Consider the following 12,893-nt stretch of genomic DNA (forward strand, 5'->3'; position numbering starts at 1 on the left):
TTCTTGAAATGATTTGTTTGTAATCTCTATAAGAATTAGGTTTGTGTTGTGTTACCGACCTAGTGATTTGTTTATAAGGTCGATGAGTTTTTTTGTTTTAGAGTTGGAAATTTATAGTTGAGAGTGAGAGTGTGGTTGCCGAACTGGATGATGTATCTATAATTTGTGTAAAGGCAAATAGGAGCATGAAAATGATCTAAACAAAGCAAGTGTAATGTTATTCAAACATATCAGCAAACCCCTATTGTTTTATAACAATTACAATAGTTAAAACCACCTAACCAGGTAAGCTCTAACAAGCTTAGTGTTATTCAAATCCTCTAACCATGTGGTCCATTAGCTTGGATTTCAAATCCTCTATTGAGGTTACTCCTCACAGGGTATTGATTCTAATAGGGCATTATAGTCAATCCCTTAACCGGGTGGTACCTTATAGGATTTGTTCTTAACAAGACTTTTTGTAAAGCTTTAACAAGCTTGGCTCCTAACATGGTGAACTTCAGAAGAGTTCATAATACTTGTGGGTATTCATCCCCACCATGGTTTTTCCCATTTGGGTTTCCACGTCAAAAGTATTGTGTCAACTGGTGAATGTTTGTGTGGTTATATTTACTATGGTTAAATTGCTTAACTGTTAAATCTACTTTTATATGTTATGTTAACCTACAGCAATCTGAAATGAGGTTTTACTTATTTCAATAAAGTATTTGGATGTTTGTGAGTTTCAAGTTGTGTTACTGTTAATCTGTTATAACAGTCAACCGGTTTAACTTGACAGTGATATTGCATTTGTAGTTCAGTGGTTTAACTTGTCGGTTTAGAGTTTTCTTTGAGAGGTTGATTTTGAGATTGCCAAAGAAGAGAGTCTAAAAGGAAATTTTGATGACATGCGGATGGTTGAAGGTGAGAATATTCAATAGTATGGTCAGAGGATAAAAGAGATAGTTGGTGAGATCAAGAGTGTTGTTGGTAAAGTGGAATATGCCACAGTGGTTAGCAAGGTGTTGAGAACCTTTTTACTGGTCTACATTATCTGAGTTGCAGCCATTCAGGAGCTAAAGTCAATTGAAAAAACTAAGGTAACCCTTGACTGCATCATCAGTAAGCTTACTGCTTTTGAATTAAATGGTTATGATGGTAGTGTTCAGAAATCTCAATTTGCATTTAGAGCTTCAGTTTCTAACCCATCTATGAGGAAAAGTAGAGATGTCAATCACAATTATGAATCCAGATCCAGCAGAGAAGTTGATGATGAAGACAGTTTGGTTGAGCTTGAAGCATTGTTGGCCAAGCAGTTTCCTAGAGGTATCGGTAAGTACAAAGGTAAATTACCTTTGAAATGTTTTGCATCCAACAAGATTGGACACATTGCAGCTAACTGTCCTAATGGTGACAATGAGCACAAGCGAGAGAAGTTCAAGTAGTACAGATGAAAAGGCAAAAAAGATTGCCTTATTGTTGTTGACGGTGGTATCACTGATGAGGAATCTGAGTGTAATGATAATGAAGACATTATTTTTGTAGCCATTAAAGAATAGACATCTGATCAGAAAGCATTAGTTTCTCGCAAGGATAATTTTGATGATTGGATCATTGATAGTGGTTGTTCACATCACATGACCAGTGACTAGAGCAAATTTCTTTCTTTGAAGGAATTTGATGGTGGAGTTGTGACATTTGGTAATGACTCACCCTGCATGGTAAAAGGTAAGGGAATTATTTCTTTTATTGGAAAGAGTAGTGCAGATGATGTCTATTGGGTTGAAGGATTAAAGCACAATCTTTTGAGTGTCGCTCATCTTAATGACAACAACTATTTCACCTGAATCCTAAAGTCAACAACTGTTTAATTGCTAAAGTAGATGATAGTTGGCTTTGGCATAGGAGATTTTATCATATAATTTTTAATAACATTGTTAAGGTGAGTAAGTCCAAGACAGTGAGAGGTTTCCCTTAGTTGGAAAAACGGGTTAATGCTCAATGTAAGGAATGTCAGTTGGGAAAGATGGCATCCTTAACTTTTAAGAGCAAATATTTTTCAGCGGAACATCTGTTAGATTTGGTTCATACAGACCTCTGTGGACCAATAAGGACTAAAAGTATTCAAGGTGACAGATATTTTATGATCTTCACTAATGATTGCTCAAGAATGATGTGGGTCACATTCTTGAAGGACAAAATAGAAGCATTTAGTAAGTTCAAGGCATTCAGTGCCTTAGCTGAAAAGGAAAGTGGTAAGAAGATAAAGTGTCTGAGGACTAATCAAGGTGGTGAATTTACTTCTAAGGAATTCACTAGCTATAGTGAAGAAAATATTATCAAATGACAACTTTCTGCACCAAGGACACCATAGAAGAATGGTATTGTAGAGAGGAACAATCAGTCAGTTGTTGAAGTTCCTAAAACAATGTTGATACAAGGAGGTGTAGCAAAAACTTTCTAGAGAGAGGGTGTCAGCACAACTGTCTACACTATGAACTGGATATTGGTAAAAAGAGGTAAGGATATGACTCCTTATGAATACTGGTATGGTAGATCATCTAATGTCAGTTATTTCAAGATATTTGGTAGTAAATATTTTATTAAGAGAGGTGAAAGTTTGAGGCTAAAAGTGATGAAGGTATACTTATTGGTTACTCCACCAAAAGTAAGGCCTACAAATGTTACAACAACTGGACATAGAGAATCATTGAGAGTGTTGATGTTCAAGTGGATGAGTATCTTGAAGTCTTAGGGGAAACCAGTTTGGAGAAAAATGATGAAGATCCTTGCATTTTGTTTTTGGAACCAGAACTGGTGAAACTTGAAACTAGTATAGAGAATGTTGATGTTCAACCAGAACAGGTAGATTCAGAAGAAGAACCTGAAGATAATGATCATGTTATTCAGAGGTATGTGAGACTCAATCACAATCTTGACCAGGTTATTAGAGATAAGGATGCTAGAGTGTTAACCACAAGAAGAATTAGAGAAAATTCTTGAATGATGTCCACTAGTGAGCCTAGAACTGCTAAGGAAGCATTTTGGAGATGATCATTGGATTAAAGCTATGGAGGAGAAACTTGATCAAATTGAGAAGAATGAAACATGGACCCTAGTACAAAAATGTGATAGGTACTAACTGGGTATTCAGGAACAAACTAAATGAAGATGGTATAGTAGTCTGAAACAAAGCTAGATTGGCTTGCAAAGGTTATGCATAGGAAGAAGGAGAAGATTATGGTGATACTTTTGCACTAGTTGCTAGACTGAAAAGTGTCAGGGCTTGCATTTGCAGAAAATAAGGGATTCAAAGTATATCAGAGGATATAAAGTCAACATTTTTTAATGGAATACTGGAAGAAGTATACACTGAGCAGCCAGATGGTTATGCTTTAACTGATGAAAAATACATGGTATGCAAATTGCACAAGGCACTATATGGGTTAAAGAAAGCACCGAGAGCATGGTATGAAAGGATTCATTCACACCTGATGAAGATAGGTTTTCAGAGAACCAGTGAAGACAGCAACATATATCTCAAATCTGAAGGAGATAAGATACTGGTTAGTGAAGTGTTTGTGGATGATATCATATTTGGAGCTAATGATGACATGAGCAATGCCTTTGCAAATGAAATGAAAAGTGAGTTTTAAATGTCTCTAGTGGGAGAGAAAAAATTTCATAGGCTTGCAAGTACAACAAATGAAGAGTGGTATTTTCATCACATAATCTAAATATGTGAAAGAGGTATTAAATACATTTGGTATGAGTGACTATAAACTAGTTCGGACACCAATGGTTATAGGTTGTAAATTGTCTAAGGAAGATGAAGCCACATCTGTTGATGAAAAGGAGTACAGGTCAATGATTGGTAAATTGCACTATGTTGCTCACAACAGAACGGATATATCTCATGAAGTTGGTCTAGTATCTAGATTTTAGAATAATTTAAAGGAAACACATTTAATAGCAACCAAGTGGATATTCAGATATTTGAAATGCACTATTGACTATGGCTTACGGTATCCATATGCAGGAAACATTGATTTGAAGGTGTATACAGATGCAGACTGGGAAGGTAATGTTGATAATAGGAAAAGCACAATCAGTGGAGCATTCTTTCTTGGAGGAAGACTTGTTTCATGGAGTAGAAAGAAGCAGAGTTGTATATCATAGTCTACTGCTGAAGTTGAGTATGTTGCAACTTATATGAATTGCACCCAGGCTATCTAGATGAGACACATTTTGGAAGGTTTCAAGATGAAGTTTACAAAACCTATAAAGATCTTATGTGACAATAACAAGGCCATAAATATTTCCAAGAACCCTTTTTTGTATGCACGAACCAAGAATATTGAATTGAAGTATCATTTCTTGAGGGAAAAAGTGCAGAGTAAAGATGTGATATTGGAGCATGTTTCTACCAAGGAGAAACTTGCAGATATCTTTACTAAACCTCTGCCTAAGAGTATTTTTAAGTATCTTAGAAGTCAACTAGGGGTTGTACCCCTCCATGAGGTCAATTGAGCATGATGTAGAGTACATCAGTCCCATAGCTACTTGCAGAATTTTACAGCAGGATTGGTGTAGAGTGGAGTTATTCCACAGGGGGAGCATCAAGTTGTAGGCTGATGATGCTTAGCAGTGAAGTTTGGCATTGCATGTTTTACTTTCATATTTGCATTGTTGTCAAAGGGGGAGAAGAACTATGTGATTATGGGGAGAAGAATTGTATGATTGATAGAGAGAAGGTCTATAGCCAGTTACCAGCTAAAGACAGGGAGAGTACATCGTAAAATGTAAACCAAGATTCCAATTCACAATCATAGTAATCAAGGGTATTGATATTTGTATTGCCATTAATGCCAAAGAGGAAGATTGTTGGCATTTGCATGAAGATTGCATTAATGAAAGTCTATGTTGTCATTGATGTCAATTAACTAGTAATGATGTTGTTATAATATTATTTTGTAACTGGTAGGAAGATCTAGTGAAGGGAACTACAACTGGTAGGTGAGTTTGTGGAAGAAATTGGCATTGCTATGAAATGGTGAGATCAACCGGTACCCTACCTATTTATATGATAAACCCTAACTGATGAAGTTTGGTGAATTGGTTGTATTGGTTTATGATCTGATGATGAGCGCTAATTATTATGACGTGTATGCATGTTGTATGAGAAGAGTTTCAAATAGTTTTTGGCATGTTGAGATAATATTTTTTATCTTGGGAATGAGCAAGTATATTGCATGTAATGAAAACCACGTCATGAGTTATAGAGTTCGATGAAGAGGTGATCAAGGAGCGATCGAGGCTATCTTGAATGAGGTGTAGAGATTATTATGTAATCCAATGGTCATACATGAACCAATTTATTTGTAATCTCTAAGAGAATTAGGTTTGTGTTGTGTTACTGACCTAGTGATTTGTTTATAAGGTCGATGAGTTGTTTTGCTTCAAAGTTGGCAATTTATAATTGAGAGTGAGAGTGTGGTTATCGAATCAGATGATGTATCTACAATTTGTGTAAAGATAGATAGGAGCATGAAAATGATTTAAACAAGCAAGTCTAGTGCTATTCAAATAGTTTAGCAAACCCCTATTGTTTTCTAACAATTACAGCAATTAAAATCTCCTAACCGGGTAAGCTATAACAAGCTTAGTGTTATTCAAATCCTCTAACCAAGTGTTCCATTAGCTTGGATTTCAAATCCTCTACCGAGGTTACTCTTCATAGGTTATTGCTCCTAATAGGGCATTATAGTCAATCCCTTGATCGGGTGGTCCCTAACAGGACTTTTTGTAAAGCTTTAATAGGCTTGGCTCCTTACAGAGTGAACTTCAGAAGAGTTCAGAATACTTGTGGGTATTCATCCCCACCCTAGTTTTTCCCATTTGGGTTTCCATGTCAAAAGTATTGTGTCAAGTGGTGAATATTTTTGTGGTTATATTTACTATGGTTAAATTGCTTAACTGCTAAATCCACTTTTATATGTTATGTTAACCAGTAGCAATCTGAAATGAGGTTTTACTTTTGTCAGTAAAGTATTTGGATGTTGTGAGTTTCAAGTTGTGTTACTGTTAATCTATTATAACAATCAACCGGTTTAACTTGACAGTGATATTGCATTTGTAGTTCAGTGGTTTAACTTGTCAGTTTAGAGTTTGCTTTGAGAGGTTGATTTTGAGATTGGTAAAAGTTTATATTAGTTTTCTATCTACTGATTCACCCCCTCTCTCTCAGTAGTTGACCGGATCCTTATTCTTTCATCATACCAACAATTAGTATCAGAGCTTCTCAGGTCCTCTAAGGTCTAAGCCTAAAAGCTTGAGGTAAAGATATTGTAGAACATGATGAAGAAGGGAGGTATGAAGTTAAATAGAGAGAACTACATGATATGGAGTGATAGAATGAAAATTTATATTAAGAGTCTAGGAAGTCCATACTAGGAACATGTTGTTAATCAATATGTTGCACCTAGTGGGATTATGACTGATGATCAGAAGAAAGGGCAAGAAGAAAGCAATCAAGAATTGGAGGCTATTATCAGTTCTTTTTCTGATGCAGAATATGTAGATGTCCATGGTCTGGAGACTGCTTATGAGGTATGGAAGAAACTTGAAGAGATTTATAGTGGTGATGAAAATGTGAAGATTGCCAAAGAATAGAGTCTAAGAGGAAAGTTTGATGACATGCAGATGGCTGAAGGTGAGAATATCCAACAGTATGGTCAGAGGATAAAAGAGATAGTTGGTGAGATCAAGAGTGTTGATGGTAAAGTGGAAGATGCCATAGTGGTTAGCAAGGTGTTGAGAACCTTCTATCAGTCTATGCTATCAGAGTTGCAGCCATTCAGGAGCTAAAGTCAATTGACAAAACTAAAGTAACGCTTGACTCCATCATTGGTAATATTACTGCTTATTTATTAAATGGTTATGATGGTAGTGTTCTGAAATTTGAATCTGCATTTAGAGCTTCAGTTTCTAACCCATCTATGAGGAAAAGTAGAGATGTCAGTCATAGTTATGAATCTAGATCCAACAAAGAAGTTGATGATGAAGAAATTTTGTTGAGCTTGAAGCATTGTTGGCCAAGCGATTTCCTAGAGGTACTAGTAAGTACAGAGGTAAATTACCTTTGAAATGTTTTGCATGCAACAAGATTGGACACATTGCAGCTAACTATCCTAATGGTGACAATGAGTACAAGCGAGAGAAGTTCAAGAAGTACAAAGGAAAAGGCAAAAGATATTGTCTTATTGTAGTTGATGGTGGTATCACTGATGAGGAATCTGAGGGTATTGCTAATGAAGACATTGTTTTTGTAGCCATTAAAGAAGAGACATCTTATCAGAAAGCATTAGTTTCTTGCATGGGTAATTTTGATGATTGGATCATCGATAGTGGTTGTTCACATCACATGACCGATGACCGAAGAAAATTTCTTTCTTTGGAGGAATTTGATGGTGGAGTTGTGAGATTTGGTAATGACTCACCCTACATGGTAAAAGGTAAGGGAACTATTTCTTTTAATGGAAAGAGTAGTACAAATGATGTCTACTGGGTTGAAGGATTACAGCACAATCTTTTGAGTCTTGCTCAACTCAATGACAAAGGATATCTATTGGAGTTTAAGAATGGTATGTGCAAAATCTATGGGAGAAAAGGTGAACTGATTGCAACTGGAAAGAAGACAAAAGGTAACCTGTTCCACTTGAATCCTAAATTCAATAATTGTTTAATTGCTAAAGTAGATGATAGTTGGCTTTGGCATAAGAGATTTTGTCATATAAATTTTGATAACATTGTTAAAGTCAGTGAGTCCAAGACAATGAGAGGTTTGCCTCAGTTGGACAAACCGGTTAATGCTCTATGTAAGGAATGTCAATCGAGAAAAATGGCATCCTCAACTTTTAAGAGCAAATCTTTTTCAGCATAAAATTTGTTAGATTTGGTTCATACAGACCTTTGTCGACCAATAAGGACTAAAAGTATTCAAGGTGACAGATATTTTATGATCTTCACTGATGATTGCTCAAGAATGATGTGGGTCACATTCTTGAAGGATAAAACAAAATCATTTAGTAAGTTCAAGGCATTCAGGGCCTTAGCTGAAAAGGAAAGTGGTGAGAAGATAAAGTATCTAAGGACTGATCAAGGTGGTAAATTTACTTCTGAGTTCACTAGATATTGTGAAGAAAATGGTATCAAACAACAGCTTTCTACACTGAGGACACCACAACAAAATGGTATTGTAGAGAGGAAAAATCGGTTAGTTATTGAAACTGCTACAATGATGTTGATAGAAGAAGGTGTAGCAAAAACTTTCTAGAGAGAAGCTGTCAGCACAGCTGTCTATACTATGAACCAAATATTGGTAAAAAGAGGTAAGGATATGACTCCTTATGAATACTGGTATGGGAGATCACCTAATGTCAGTTAATTCAAGATATTTGGCAGTAAATTTTTTATTAAGAGAGGTGACTATGTTAGTAAGTTTGAGGCTAAAAGTGATGAAGGTATATTTATTGGTTACTCCACCAAGAGTAAGGCCTACAAATGTTACAACAACCGAACACAAAGAATCATTGAGAGTACTGATGTTCAAGTGGATTAGTATCCTAAAGTCTCAAGGGAAACCTGTTTGGAGAAAAAGGATGAAGATCCTTGCATTCTATTTTTGGAACCAGAACCAATGAAACCTGAATCTGGTAAAGAGAATGTTGTTGTTCAACCGGAACAGGTAGATTCATAAGAAGAAACTAAAGATAATGATCATGTTATTCTGAGGTATGTGAGACTCAATCATAATCCTAACTAGATTATTGGAGATAAGGATGCTAGAGTGTAAACCAAAAGAAGAATTGGAGAAAATTCTTGCATTATCTCCACTATTGAGCCTAGAATTGCTAAGGAAGCATTTAGAGATGATCATTGGATTAAAGTTATGGAGGAGGAGCTTGATAAAATTGAGAAGAACAACACATGGACCCTAGTACCTAGACCGATGAATAAAAATGTGATAGGTACTAAGTGGGTATTCAGGAACAAACTAAATGAAGATGGTATAGTAGTCTGAAACAAAGCTAGATTGGTTTGCAAAGGTTATGCATGGGAAGAAGAAAAAGATTATGGTGAGACTTTTGCACCAGTTGCTAGACTGGAAGGTGTCAGGACATTACTTGCATTTGCAGCACATAAGGGATTCAAAGTATATCAGATGGATGTGAAGTCAGCATTTTTGAATGGAATACTAGAAGAAGAAGTATACATTGAGCAGCCATATGGTTATGCTTTGACTGATGAAAAAGACATGGTATGAAAATTGCACAAGGCACTATATGGGTTAAAGCAAGCACCAAGAGAATGGTATGAAAGGCTTCATTCACACCTGATGAAGATAGGTTTTCATAGAACCAATGAAGACAACATATATCTCAAATCTGAAGGAGATTATATATTGGTTAGTGAAGTGTTTGTGGATGATATCATATTTGGAGACAATGATGACCAGAGCAATGACTTTGCAAATGAAATAAAAAGTGAGTTTGAAATGTCTCTAGTGGGAGAGAAAAAAAAAATCATAGGCTTGCAAATATAGCAAATGGAGAGTGGTATTTTCATCACACGGTCTAAATATGTGAAAGAGGTATTAAAGACATTTGGTATGAATGACTACAAACCAGTTGAGACACCAATGGTTACAGGTTGTAAATTGTCTAAGGAAGATGAGGCCACGTATGTTCATGAAAAGGAGTATAGGTCAATGATTGGGAAATTGCACTATGTTGTTCACAGCAAACTGGATATAGCTCATGCAGTTGGTCTAGTTGCTATATTTCAGAAGAATCCAAAGGAAACATATTTGATAGCAACCAAGAGGATATTCAAATATTTGAAAGGCAAGTAATGTTGATGATAGGAAAAGCACAACCATTGGAGCATTCTTTCTTGGAGGAAGACTTGTTTCATGGAGTAGCAAGAAGTAGAGTTGTATATCACAATCTACTGTTGTAGCTATGTATGTTTCAGCTTATATGAATTATACCCAGGTTATCTAGAAGAGACACATTTTGGAAGGTTTCAAGATGAATTTTACAGAACCTATAAAGATCTTATGTGACAATACCCGTGCCATAAGTATTTCCAAGAACACTATTTTGCATGCACGAACCAAGCATATTGAATTGAAGTATCATTTCTTGAGGGAAAAATTGCAGAGTAAAGATGTGATATTGGAGCATGTTTCTACCAAGGAGAAACTTGCAGATATATTTACTAAACCTTTGCCTAAGACTACTTTTGAGTATCTTAGATGTCAGATAAGGGTTGTACCCCTCCATGAGGTCAATTCAGCATGATGTAGAGTACATCAGTCCCAGAGCTACTTGCAGAATTTTACAACAGGATTGGTGTATAGTGGAGTTATTCCACATGAGGAGCATGAAGTTGTAGGTTGACGATGCTTAGCAATGAAGTTTGGCATTGCATGTTTTACTTTCAGTTTTTCATTGTTGTCAAAGGGGGAGAAGAACTATGTGATTATGGGGAGAAAAATTGTATGATTGACAAAGAGAAGGTCTATAGCCAGTTACCAGCTGAAGACAAGGAGAGTACATGGTAAAATGTAAAGCAAGATTCCTATTCACAATCATAGTAATCAAGGGTATTGATATTTGTATTTCCATCAATGCCAAAGGGGGAGATTTTTGGTATTTGCATGAAGATTGCATTGATGAAATGTTATGTTGTCATTGATGTCAATTTACCGGCAATGATGTTGTTATAATATTGTTTTGTAACAGGTAGGAATAGCTAGTGAAGAGAACTTCAACTGGTAGGTGAGTTTGTGGAGGAAACCGGTATTGCTAAGAAATGGTGAGATCAACCGGTAAACCCTACCTGTTGATATGATAAACCCTAACCGATGAAGTTTGGTGAATTGATTGTATTGGTTTATGATCTGATAATGAGTGCTAATGATTATGTCACGTATGCATGTTGTATGAGAAGAGTTTCAAATAGTTTTTGGCACGTTGAGATAACAGTTTTTATCTTGGGAATGAGCAAGTATATTGCATGTAATGCAAACCCCGTGATGAGTTATAGAGTTCGATGAAGCGGTGATCAAGGAGCAATCGAGGCTATCTTGAATGATGTGCAGAGATTATTATGTAATCCAATTGTCATACTTGAATCGATTTGTTTGTTATCTCTATGAGAATTAGGTTTGTGTTGTGTTACCGACCTAGTGATTTGTTTATAAGGTTGATGAGTTGTTTTGTTTCAGAGTTGGCAATTTATAGTTGAGAGTGAGAGTGCGGTTGTCGAACCAAATGATGTATCTACAGTTTTTGTAAAGGCAGATAGAAGCATGAAAAGGATCTGAACAAGCAATTTAGTGCTATTCAAACATATCAACAAACCCCTATTATTTTCTAACAATTACAGTAGTTAAAATCCCCTAACTGAGTAAGCTCTAATAAGCTTAGTGTTATTCAAATCCTCTAACCGGGTGGTCAATTAGCTTGGATTTCAAATCCTCTACTGAGGTTACTCCTCACAAGGTATTGCTTCTAATAGGGAATTATAGTCAATCCCTTAACCGGGTGGTCCCTAACAGGATTTGTTCTTAACAAGACTTTTTATAAAGCTTTAACAAGCTTGGCTCCTAACAGGGTAAACTTTAGAAGAGTTCAGAATACTTGTGGGTATTCATCCCCACCGTGGTTTTTCCCATTTGGGTTTCCACGTCAAAAATATTGTGTCAAGTGGTGAATGTTTTTATGGTTATGTTTACTATGGTTGAATTGCTTAACTGCTAAATCCACTTTGATATGTTATGTTAACCGGAAGCAATCTAAAATGAGGTTTTACTTATGTCAGTAAATGTTTGTGAGTTTCAAGTTGTGTTACTATTAATTTGTTATAACAGTCAACCGGTTTAACTTCAAATTGATATTGCATTTGTAGTGGAGTGGTTTAACTTGTCAATTTAGAGTTTTCTTTGAGAGGTTGATTTTGAGATTGGTAAAAGTTTATATCAATTTTATATCTACTGATTCACCCCCCCTCTCAGTAGTTGACCGGATCCTTATTCTTTCATCATACAATCAGTACAACAGCTAAGGAGAAATGAGTTATGTTAAACCATGATATTTGAATTTATTGAGGATAAGAGAGTTTACAATGCATTGGGTTTCTTGAAATCAAAGACAAGAAACAAAAGCTAGATAGGATTTTGGAAAGTTGTTTAAGGGTGTATACAAGTAAATATGATCTCTAAGTTTTTCCTTATCAAAGGACACTCACAATATGGAGTTTCATATATGTGAGGAAAAGGTTGTGCAACACTTCAAAGCATGGTAGAGAAAATGACAGTGATAGAATTATTAAATAGTAAGTTGCAGTGTTGAGATGAATTTAAGCGGATTCAAAGCCAAACATTAGCCAACCATGAAAGCTAACAAGATATGAAAAACACTCCTAATCCAATCATTGAAAGCATGAAGACAAGATTCAATAGAAATTAAATGCAAACCATAACATAGAATCTCCTCCATGTGATTCCCTTGTCCTTCTTTCACGTTCAAATGCGATTTTATGGATTTCACCTACAGGTGCAATTGCAAATGGAAGCAAGATTGTGAGATGAAAATGACAACATAAAGTTACTCGAAGCATGGTTATAAAAAATGAGCAATGAGAGCTAAACTTATAGACTTTTGAAATCACATTGAACGGACAAGATTAGCTCAATCCAATGGTTGAGATTTTGTGCAAGAATGAGTTAAAAGAGAAATTGTCATTAGAAGTGAAGAGAAAAAGGAGTTAAATTAAAAATAAAATGGAAGTTTCTATTTGCACATCAAATATTCCATTTGAACTCGAATGAAGTGGAATTAATAATT

Source organism: Cryptomeria japonica, chromosome 7 (genome assembly GCF_030272615.1).
Source record: "Cryptomeria japonica chromosome 7, Sugi_1.0, whole genome shotgun sequence".
NCBI classification, from domain to species: domain Eukaryota; kingdom Viridiplantae; phylum Streptophyta; class Pinopsida; order Cupressales; family Cupressaceae; genus Cryptomeria; species Cryptomeria japonica.